This window comes from Bos grunniens, chromosome 9, assembly GCF_055505025.1.
Source record: "Bos grunniens cultivar Pamir isolate PY7600 chromosome 9, Bosgru_T2T1.0, whole genome shotgun sequence".
Classification (NCBI taxonomy): Eukaryota; Metazoa; Chordata; class Mammalia; order Artiodactyla; family Bovidae; genus Bos; species Bos grunniens.
Genome location: NC_141173.1, coordinates 73444564 through 73456963, shown reverse-complemented (window position 1 = coordinate 73456963; position 12400 = coordinate 73444564). Strand labels below are relative to the sequence as shown.

The following is a 12400-nucleotide window of genomic DNA, read 5'->3' as shown; positions in this document are numbered from 1 at the left end:
TGAGAGCAAATGAGTGAGCGATAATGAGGAGGCCTGCTGCCTATCTCCCCCTCTCCTGGGGCCTCCACCTGCCACAGCAGGACTACCCCTCCTACCCGCGCCTCCCTCTGTGTTTCCTTACCAGCTCAGAAGGCTCTGCTGCACTTCCTTCTTCCAAGGGAAACACCAAAGCCAAGGGATGCTCCAATGTAAGTCCTGAGGAATTCATGCCATGTCATCAGCCTAGCTAGTCATGAGCTTTAATTAGCTGGTTCCATTTGTCTGGGTTTGGGAGATAAAAGTATCGTGTTGAACTACAAGACTGATTTTCATTCTGGAAATGAACGTATAGTTCTTACCTGATCTGTTGCAAAGTCCCCATGGCTTTTGCCCTTGGGAATGATTAGATGCCCTTGAGAGGCTGTGTCCTCCAGCAGAGGTAGCGCCAGCTCCCATAGCTACCAAAACCCCCAGAGGATCAGAATGTGGAGGCTTCACTGCAACTGGAGAGAGACCTAGGCAACATTAGAGCACTTCAGGAGCTCACATTCTATGACTCAACCAACACTGCATTGAAAGAGATTGTCTTTACAAGGACCTGGGTCCTGACCTTCAGTCCTGGCTGAAAGGAATGGTACAGCACGGCCTTGAAGGAGAAGTGAACAGACTTCCATTATTTTATATTAGGAAAACTGCCTTCTTGGTAAAGGCCAGGGATTTGACATATAAATGGAAACACAGGCAATTTAAATGAGATGATCTAAAGTTTTAACTGAATTAGATGAATCAAATCATTCACTTTCATTCTAAAACTCTATTTCCATTCAATCCAATTACTTCTCTCTACGACTTTGGCTTTAAATGGATGTCAGCAGCGATTGCACTGGATTCCCGCTCCCCGACCTCCGCCTCCCCAGTTTTCATGGTAAAGGTGCAGGGATTAAGTGATTGCAGCAGCCAGACGCACGTGCCTCCCAGGGCAGACACTAGCTAAGGACACCATCTAAACAGATGCGCTTTAAAATACTGGTTTCCTAGAGATTGTTACACTAAGTGCAGTAAGTCAGAGAGAGAATGACAAATATTATACTATATTGCTTATACATGGAATCTAAAACATAATAAATAAATGGAATAAATGAACCTATTTACAAAAAAGAAAGAGAGTCACAGATGGAAAAAGCAAACTTATGTTTATCAAAGTGGAGGAGGGATAAACTGAGATAATGGGATTAACAGATATACATAACTATATATTAAATAGATAACTAGTAAGAATGCTACTGTATGGCACAGTGAACTCTATTCAAAACTCGGTAATAACCTCTACAAGTGGATAGATGTATATTATACATATATAAACTGATTCACTTTGCTGTACAGCAGAAACACAATATTGTAAAGCAACTACACTCCAATAAAAATTAATTTAAAAAAATACTAGTTTCTTTCATTTTTTTGTATCCTCTTGTTCTCTTTGCCCCCTCACCCTCCATAGAAAGTTAAGATATGTGTGCTCCTCCTCAAGGGCTTAGCAACTTAGCTCTCATAAATCCTCTACATTTATCTTTCACCAACATTAAAGGCCAGCAGTTCAGTTCACAGATTGAGGGGTGTGTACTTCCCTCAGGGCACAGTGGATGAGAATTTGCCTGCCAGTGCATGAGACACGGGTTCAATCCCTGGTCCAGGAAGATTCCACAGGCTGCAGAGCAACTAAGCCCATGTGCCACAACTAACGAGCCCACGTGCTGCAGCCATGGAAGCTCGCGCACCTGGAGCCTGGGCTTTGCAAAAGTGAAGCCACCACAATGAGAAGCCCTTGCTCGGCCACGAGAGAGTAGCCCCTACTCTGCAATTAGAGAGAGCCGGCGCAGCAATGAAGACCCAGCTCAGCTGAAAATACATAAATAAATATAGCAGTGCGTACATGTCAAATTGAGGGGTGTGACATCAGGTAGAAAGGGCACACAACGGCTTCCTCAGCTGTTGGGAAGGTGTCCAGGGACCTCCCCTCATCTAGTGGACTTGGTGGAAGCATTATCTCAGGTAATTACTGTCCTCAAAACCCAAACCAACCTTGTCCTAGCCCACTCTCACTCTCATGAAAGTTATCAACCTGGCTTATGGGTGGACATAACCATATGTGGCAAAATGAAGGTTTCACAGCTTTGACTGGCTCCGTGAACACAGATTAGCTCTAGACTAAAGTCCCCCAAGTCAATTAAATGTAAGCTAACTGCAAAACCATTCCAGTTGATTTTGTTACACATATTGGGCTTCACAGAAGTTAAATTCTCTCAAGTTTTGAGGTTGGAAATTTTATGGACAAATTGAGAAAACAAGCATTTGTTAGCAATGTTACTGACTGAATTTCTTGCTGAATTCTGCTCCCAAACAGTACACAAATATGAATATTGTTGTTTTTAATCACTAAGTTGTGTCTGACTCTTTTGCAACCCCATGGACTGTAGCCTGCCAGGTGCCTCTGTCCATGGGATTTCCCTGGCAAAAATACTGGAGTGACTTGTCATTTCCTTCTCCAGAGGATATTCCTGACCCAAGGATCAAACTCGTGTTTCTTGCATTGGCAGGTTTCTTCACCACTGAGCCACCAGGGAAGCCCCACAAATATGAATAGAGGATTTGCTATTACTGCTTCATCATTGTGTGATGGAATATTTCTGTCTGTATTTTTGGAGTTCTGAATCCTGGAATTAAACTCCTGCCACTTAAATTGTGAAAGGCAGTCAAATTCCCAGAAAAATGTCAAACTAAGAATAATGTCTCCATAAACTATTGAACCATTAGGGTGTGGTCAAATCAATAGTTTTGCTCTTGATGGTGGCTGATTTCATATAATTGACTTTTGTAAGTATCATGTCATAAAACTAGCAATGGTGCTACACTTAGAATCACCTGGAAGCTTTGAAAAATGTGGTGCTCTGAACCTCCCTTAGATGGAATCAAACTCTTTCCTGTAATGGGGCCTGAGTGTTAGAATTCATTCAGTTCAGTTCAGTTCAGTCACTCAGTCATGTCTGACTCTTTGTGACCCCATGAATCGCAGCACACCAGGCCTCCCTGTCTATCACCAACTCCTGGAGTTTACCCAAACTCACGTCCATCGAGTCAGTGATGCCATCCAGCCATCTCATCCTCTGTCGTCCCCTTCTCCTCCTGCCCCCAATCCCTCCCAGCATGGGGGTCTTTTCCAATGAGTCAACTCTTCACATGAGGTGGCCCAAGTATTGGAATTTCAGCTTCAGCATCAGTCCTTCCAATGAACACCCAGGACTGATCTCCTTTAGGATGGACTGGTTGGATCTCCTTGCAGTCCAAGGGATTCTCAAGAGTCTTCTCCAACACCACAGTTCAAAAGCATCAATTCTTTGGCGCTCAGCTTTTTTCACAGTCCAACTCTCATATCCATACATGACCACTGGAAAAACCGTAGCCTTGACTAGACTAGACTTGACCAGATTAGAATTCATTAAAGCCCCCTAAATGAATCTAATATGCAGTAAGAATTGAAAATCACCAAGCTCTAGCCTAAAATGCAAATTTAAGAGGTATTATGTCTGGAAAACAAACCAAAACAATACTGTAATAATTATAATTGTTAATAACAGAATAACAAAATTAGCAGAACTAATTTCCTGATTAACTAAACTGCCCGTTACTCTAGGTACTTAAATTCCTAGAAGTCCAAATCTCCATCCATATTGCCATTTGAGGGACAAATGATATTTTATTTGTGCAGACTACATGGTGTAGCATGGTAGACCTTGCAGCAAAGGGACTTAAGATCACTTTCCCAAAGGTAGCTTGGACTCAAATCTAGGGAAGCCTGGCAGGAAATGAGGTGGGGAATGTTGATCAAGGTGGTTCCAATAGGAGGGCTGCCCTTCCCCCTCATCCACACTCAGGACAGGTGGGGGTCTCTGGGCACATGTTCCATGAAAGTTCTTCACTAGCTGCCAGGGAAGGAATGGGCCTTCCCCTAGCCCTGCAGGAGTAAATTCTTTACAGAACTAAATTGGGCCTTCTATACCAAGAAGACCCTATTCCTTTATCCATCATCTTCTTTCCATTGTTTGCAGGGCTCAACTAATCAACAGGAATTATAACACTTTCCTGACAAGACCAAGGCTGCCCCTTCACCTGGGATGACTCCACTTTTGGAAGCTGCTGTGTCCAGCTGGGTTACAGTCCCTGATGAGAGCTTCATCTGCTTCCAAGAAATGATTGAAATTACCTTCGTAAGATTAAGCTGAGCAGTTCGTGTTATTTTTTCATTTCCAAGGAATTCTTTTTAAAGTTAACCTTTATTGCCACAACTATAAACACTGATTTTGAGAAATGATAAGCTTTCTGAAAGTTAACTAATATTAGTGATGTGCGTATGTGCATGTAATGTTTCATTATTAAGGCATTTTCTTGAGTAATTCAAACTTTACTGTGTAGTCCTGCCAGATGGGAAATGGGCCCTATTCACGCCCAAGGTCCAGAAGACAGTGGTTCTCAAACTAAGACATATTGTAGTTATTTGTGGGATTTGAATCTGCATTTGAAAGCCACACTCCAGGTGCCTCTGATGTGTTACTAGTAGACAGTCCTCAGACTTCAGACATGGGAGATGAGTATAGAGATCCTACTTATGTGTTTTGAACACAGAACAGTATCAGTTACCTCTGACCATGATCTTCTGAAAATGAAGAAGATTCTTTTAGTTATACATGTTAACAATACGAATTTGTTTTGTTTCTGAGGCATTACAGCCCAGCTTATATCTCTAAAGAAAACAGTAAGAAAATCATTATCTAACTAAGGGATACCCAGGAGGCCCTTTCATCACCACTGTAAATTCCCTTCTCTGTGTTCCAACTCTTTGCCTTCCCCCAAACGGGTTCTATGTCAGCCTCCTGGGAGGCATAGCAATGTCTGGTGCTGCTGATGTTTGAATCACTCTTTCATGAGCCTACATACATGCCACAAACCCATTGTTTAGACATTCTGTAATATGCATTTCAAAAACCTGTGTCTAGGGACTTCGTGGTGGTCCAGTGGTTAAGAATCTGCCCTGCAATGCAGGGGAGCTGGGTTCAATTTCTTGTTGGGGAGCTAAGATCCCACATGTGCCTGACTCTTTGCTGCCCCATGGACTATAACTCGCCAGGCTCCTCTGTCCATGGAATTATCCACGCAAGAATCCTGGGGTGAGTAGCCATTCCCTTCTCTAGGGGATCTTCCCAACCCAGAGATGGAACTCAGGTCTCCTACTCTGGAGGCGGATTTTTTATAATCAGAGCCACCTGGGAAGCCCCATGCTGCAACTATTGAAGCCCAAGCCCTCTGGTGCCAGTATGGCAAAACTAGAGAGCCTGTGGGTTGCAACAAAGATCCCTCATGCCAGAACTAAGATCCGACTAATAAATTAATTAACTAATTAAATTTAAAAAACCTGTGTCTACACATAAACCAGCTCAACTTACTGGAGATCATTATTGTTATTGTTATCATCATGGCTGACTTTATTTCTTTATTATTATTTATTTTGGTTGTGCTGGGTTTTCATTGCTATGCAGAGGCTTACCCTAGTTGCAATGAGTGGGGAATACTCTCTCGTTGCAGTGTTTGGGCTTCTGATTGCATTGGCTTCTCTTGTTGCAGAGCATGGGCTCTAGAGTGCATGGTGGGCTCAGTAGTTGTGGCTCTTGGGCTTAGTTGCTCAGAGGCATGTGGGATGTTCCTAGACAAGGGATTGAACCCATATCCCCTTCATTGGCAGGCAGAGTTCTAACCATTGGACTATCAAGGAATCCCCGTAGCTGATTTTAAATGCTGGTTTTATAAAGAAGAGAAGAGTACAGGTTTTGGTGGCTGGATCCTACGGACACTAAAATAAATATTTGTGGATTGATTGCTTGTCAAGAGAGCGATTTGACTAAATGTTTCGCCTGGCTTCTGAAGAAACCGGATATAGACCAGAGGACTGCAGATGAAGTTCAGGAGCCTATTGTATAAAAGGTTAGAGAGGGCAAGAAAAAATATAGTGCTGGTGAAGAAATTGTTCATAAAGGAAGCAGTTATCTGTGACGTAGGGAGATGCAAACTGGATGCCAAGGGTGTTCCATAAACAAAGAAGGCTGCTTTTCATAATAGAGAGGAAACAGAATGAGGTTGATGAAAGCCACCCAAGATCACTGTCAGGACAGGAGAAAGACCTCTTTTCTCAGCACATCCCTGGTCTGAGGGAAATAGATTTGGATAGATAAAGAAATAGAGAATTGAGGCAGAGAGAGAGAGAGAAAGAAGGATGGCAGATAAAATAAAGTTTCTAGAGAGATATAGCTAAATTTATTGATCTCTTACTATGGGCACTAACAGAATATGATGCAAAAACTAATTCTGTCTGCACTTTAAGATAAGGTATAAAAAGGTTAAGTAATCTGCTTGAAGACCTACTGAGCTGAGATTCTAATGCACAAGGAAATTTGACTCTAGACACTGTATGCTTCACAACTCTGCTTTAGAACTGAAGAAAGGATAGCTCACAACATAGGAAGGCCCTATTTTATGTACATGTTGCTGTACCCTTGCTATCAAATTCATAATCATACCTAGGGCACAAATAAACGGAGAAGATTGAGAAGCAGTGATAGGCTAGTTTTTAAAGTGTGTAGATTGGTAGAATCTGGCAGCTAAAAATCACATACAACAAAGTAAAACAAGATAAGAAGGCTGCTTACCACATCCTAATAATTTAAAATAAGAAAACTGAGATCAAAACCAGGAATGATGAGTCTTTGTTTAACCAGCCATCACCAAGAGAGTTAAAACTGGCCCTGAACTCTCTGCGCTTGAATGTTCTCTACATTGACAACAAATGGATACTAACAGACCTTGCTCTTTCACTCTAAAAAAGTTGTCCACAGTGCTTGATTTATGTGATTTTTTTCTAAATATTTTATTGTAGAAGTTTTCTAACACACAGCAAAGTTGAAATTTTTCAGTGAACACACAGTATACTCGGCACCTAGATTTCAGTACCGATTTATTCAACATTTACCTTAGAAACAGCCTTCTTGATTGATATTTAGCTTCATCTCTGAGTCATCTCACCATGCCCAGCAAGATGCTTGTTATTAGTTGAGTCATTTGGATGGATGCTATCATCCACTGTGCCTTAGGCAGGGATAAGTGATGAGCAACTAATGAAGGGCACAATCCAAGAAGCAAAACACAGTCCTTTGTATGCTGTGCATGTTATTACTGGTAGATTCTCCATGCATAGTTGTGGTCAACAATTACTCAGTGGTAAAAGTGTTGAAAAGATATCAGGGTTATAACACTTGCACATCAAGTTAAGATTTCTTAGAATTCTTTTTCTCCCTTAATGTCACTCTTTCCCTTGCTTTTCACCCATATGAGTAACAGAATGTGATGGGACTCATATGATACATAAGGGAGCATTTACTCTCACAGGCAGTGGCCTGGTAATCCCAAATGCACTTGAACTTCTATTTCAGCAATACTCTCCCCTGCAGCAACCCTTTGAAATGGAGGCCACATTTATCGACACCTCAACCTTTCTCTCTTTAGAAAACCAGCATCACCAATCTCATTGAAATACCTAGACATATGACAAGGAAGACACACACCATGAACAAGAGCTGTGAAAGCATTGCTGACCCTTCATAGTGATTATTGACTGGGTATAAATAAGGATTGTTAAGGGTTAAACTATGTGCCCCCCACTCCCCAACCACAAACAAAAAATTGTGTTAAAGTCCTAACTTCCAGCATCTCAGAATGTACCTTATTGGAAAATAAGATATTTTTAGATTTAAACAGTTAAGTGAGGTCATTAAAGGAAGCCCTACTCCAATATGGCATCTTTATTAAAATAAAAAAAGGTGGGGGAGGGAATTTAGACATAAAGACAGGGAGAATGCCGTTGAAGATGAAGGCAGAAATCAGGTGATGCATCAACTCTGAATATTCTTCGGAAGGACAGATGTTGAAGCTGAAACTCCAATACTTTGGCCACCTGATTCAAAGAGCCGATTCATTGGAAAAGAGCTTGATGCTGGAAAAGATTGAGGGCAGGAGGAGAGGGGACGACAGAGGATGAGATGATTGGAGGGCATCACCGACTCAATGGACATGAGTTTAAGCAAACCCCGGGAAATGGTAAAGGACAGGGAAGCCTGGTGTGCTGCAGACCGTGGGGTCACAAAGAGGTGGACACGACCGAGTGACTGAACAACAATCAACAGACTTATCTGAAGCTAGGCAAGAGACCTGGAACAGATCGTTCTCACAGATTTTGGAAGGAACCAGCATGCCAACACCTTGATTTTGAACTTCTAACCTCCAGAACTGTAAGAAGATAAATTTTGAGTCACCCCATTTGTAATACTTTGTTACTATAGTAGGAACTTGAAGACCATTGCCTTTGAGGATATCATATACAAGGCTAGAAGCAGTGGTGAGGAAAAGAATTGATTGGAGAAAATCTGATTATACAAATTTCCTTTGAATCAATACAGCAACATTCCAAAGATCTCCTTTAAAAGGTAAAATGTTTAAAAATATATTTTAAAGTGAGTTTTACAGTCCATATCTGATCATTGTTTTGTTACCACTTTGGCATTTGATTATGACTTATTTCCATCTTATTGTGAATGTACAATGTCTTTCAGGATAAAAGAGCATGTTCCACAAAATACAAATATATAATAGGTGAGTAGATCTGGGTGAGAAATTATGCATTCTTTCTTGTCAACTCAGCAATGTCAGTATTCCGTCCTTCCTACAGTTATGCATAGGAGCATGTAGGAAGTAAGAGGATAGGAAGTGCTTGGTGGTCCAGTGGTTAAGACTTGGCACTTTCACACTGCCATGAGCATGAGTTTGATCCCTGGTCAAGGAACTAAGATCTCACAAGTGATGTGGGGGGAGGAAATAAGAAATATTTTTTAACAGATAATTTTTCACCCAAATTTTCAGAGAACAGTAGAATTTAATTTCTTAAGTCTGGAAATCAAGTAAAAGGGAACAATTCCAATTCTCCCAGAACTGCAATGGCCAATTCTTCAGAATTGGAAGGCTTCTTGGGTTTGAATTACTGCCAACCATTTCAGAGGAAACACTCCCTCAAGGATGGCCCAGATACTTTGGGTTCATCCTTCATTCCTTCCACCAAAACTAATTGTTGTTCAGCCTCCTTCACCTAATTCCTGTATGCCCTAGCCCTTGAATACTGGAAGTTTGCTAAAGGCACCCAGCTTGTGAAATAGGAAGTGGCTCTGACTCCACGGGCTGTCCTAAAATGGCCAGATTATTCACTGTGGCCCAGTAACCTGGGAAGCAGGTCACTGCAGGTACTGATGCTGTGCTGACCATCATCACAATGGGGACATGTCCAAGGGACAGTCAGAGCCTCTGGTCCTCAGAACCGAGACTGCATCACATACTTATAGGGAGTCCTTCCTCCCCAGCTGGACATAAACTGGGTCAGAATTCAATGAGCATCTGTTAACTCTTCTACAACAGTGAAGATAATTCCAGTAATTATTTACCTTTACTTGTGTCTTTTTTCAGCAAATATAAAAGTATATTCCATTTGTGTGTCTATATATATATATATATTTGATCTTTACAAATAAGTTGAACATTTTCTTGATTGCTATCTGATTATTATCAATAGATTAATATATATTTACATAACATATATTTATTAAGCCATTTATCCAGCACAAGGATAAGCATGGTGAGGAATCTAAAGGAAGAATAAGCAAAGATCTTTGCCCTAAAGGTGGATTTACATTAACTGAATAAAGAAAACAAAGGCTCCTGTCACACTTGAAGTACAATTATTGCCAAAATCTATGGCAAGTACTGTGTAAAAATATTTAGCTTCAAGTATAACATGAGCCAAAAGAAAGACATTGGCTTGACTTAAACAGCCAGTACAAGCTCTTTCAAGGGTATTGGATGGTTTAAAAGAGAAAATTACAAAGACAGGCAGAAGATCAGAGTCTGAGGTATTAGATTGTGCAGAAAACAGAAACAAAGCCATGGAAATGGGACCAGATATGATCTGTGTTGGGGAAATTAACACATCTGACCCAAGAAGGCTGCAGATCTGAATGGAGGCAAGAGGAAACAGGTACCTCCTCAACATATGTTTCTCTCTCTTTTTTTCTTTATATGTTTTTTTCTTTCCAATGTTGATTGAAGGTCTGTTAGATGCCTGACACTCCTCTAGTTACTGAGGGGAAGAGACAACACTGGCTGATCCTATGTTGCAGTCAGGTAGACAAAAAAGTGTGGTTGAAGGGGGGCATGTGGGACAAAATTCTGGAATCTCAAAGAAAATTAAGAAAGAGAAATGATTTGATTTAGAATGGGCTGCAAGAATTGAGAAGCAGCTACTCTATCCTTGGGCCCAGCGATACACAAGGTATGGGAGAAACCACCCCTGCATGGGAGGGATGCACAAGAATCAAGGTCTCCAAGGGAAAGCAAATTTCTAGTTGGATCTAGAAGATGAAGTGCATATCTTGAAAAGAGGTCAGAGGTACAAGGTGTACAAGGTGTTTTGCTGATGAAAGACGTGATCTATAAAGCACCAAGCAGAAGTGTTCAGAAACAAGGAAGGGAAAGAGGGTGGGTCAACCTCATTGTGCTGAACCACATAGGAAAATAAAATTCTGTGTGCATGTGTTCACTAGTCAGTTTAAATTTGGCTTCGGTAAAAGAAATCTAATTTGTGGTCAAGCTGTATTCCTTAAATGTGTCTTTTGCTTGTTATGTTTCTGCAGAAGGACTGGCTCTCCAGGTAACTTTTAAGATGGCATCTGTCTCCCTTCAACCTTCACCATTATCATATCCGCCAACAATAAAGGCCTCGTTCTGAATGCCCTCAGTTCTGCTAGAATGAAATTCTCTTTCCTCTTTGGGAATCCCCTCAGATTCTGGAAGTTTCCTGCATCAATAAAAGCCTCCACCCGAGATATACCTAAAGGCCCAATGCTTGCCAAGATACATGCTACTTCGCAAGACTGGAAACAAGTTCCAAAAGCTTTTAAGTCCTCTCCTAACTGGCTCCACCAAACTTTTTATTTTCTGGTGCTCTGGATTGCTGAGAATGGGTAATTTTTTTTGACAAAAGTTAAAGTATACCCCCATAACAGAATTACTATTCCATCTGTTGAACTCTTCAAAACACTCTTTGATTTGACAGTCAACTGAGGCTTGTACTGAGTAACCTAAAAACCAAATGAGTTCATTTTTTTTAAGGCTATCATATACACTTATCTTATTTGGTCCTCACAAGAATTCAGTGAAATAGACAGATACAGAAACTGAGGTCAGAGAGTTAAAGCATTTGCCCACATTCACATCAGATCATAGGTGATTCACCATAAAGCTAATGAAAGTTAAACATCAGGGCTCATCTCTTACATGGGCTCCTTCTAAGATGCTGGAAGGGAAAAAGGCCTCCTAATGTATTCACAATGCCATACGTTTCTATAAAATCTGTAAGAGTGAGATATTTTAGTCGAAATTATAAAAATCACTATTTCTTGCCACTCCAATTTCCCCTCCATCAGATTTCACCTCATGTTTGATGGCCTTGAACATGAAGAAGTGATTGATGAGCATGCAGCCAAAAAAACATGAAAAAAAGAATATTATAGAAGTGTGTCAGGCTAATATAAATATTGTGTTGTTTTATAGACTTTGTAATATATATGACAATTTGCCACCCTTTTAAAATTTGTTAATCCTTCGTATTTCTTTCCTCATTATAGACAGATATTCATTTTCATGCTGAATTTTGTATTTCTAATCTGTATTCTTTTTCTTAAAGACCTTTGCCAAGTTGTATAAGCCCTCAAAACACTTGCAAAGAAACTGAATGTTTTAACTAGCGAGACTAATCCTGCAGCCTCTCAGATCTACCCAGCTCAGAAGTTACAGTGGAGAATCTGACCAGTGGCAATTTCCACTAAGAGTAAGTCTTTTTTTTTTCCTTTTTCCTAATGACATATCCATGTTGAGCATTTTGAGCCATAAAAATATTGAGAAATTCCCCTTTCCCCACCCCAAACCTCCACCCCAGTAATTTTCCTTTTCACACATGCCTCTTCATTTCCTGATTCTGGTCTGGGCGTGAAGCAAAAGTACCTGAGTCCAGGCAGAAAAGCTGTTTTTAAGATAGTTTTGGCCTAACAGGGGCAGGAAATGCCAATAACTTTATGCAAACTATTTCTCAATGAAAAGCCAAACTGAATGCATAATATGGGACACTTGCATAATTCAGATGATGCTCAGATAAGGTCCAAACAATTAGAAACACCTTCCAAGAGACACTTCGGAGGCCACTGGGTAGGTATGGATTCTCCCA

At 40.8% G+C, this 12400-nt stretch overlaps 1 long non-coding RNA gene across 1 annotated transcript; it reads left to right on the top strand.

Annotated features, from left to right (window-relative positions):
- Positions 1-10811: 10811 nt before the first annotated feature.
- On the top strand, positions 10812-12007 carry LOC147366169 (uncharacterized). Its single transcript, XR_015133209.1, has 2 exons — positions 10812-11141; positions 11864-12007. It is a non-coding gene; the product is annotated as an uncharacterized LOC147366169 (long non-coding RNA).
- Positions 12008-12400: the final 393 nt, after the last annotated feature.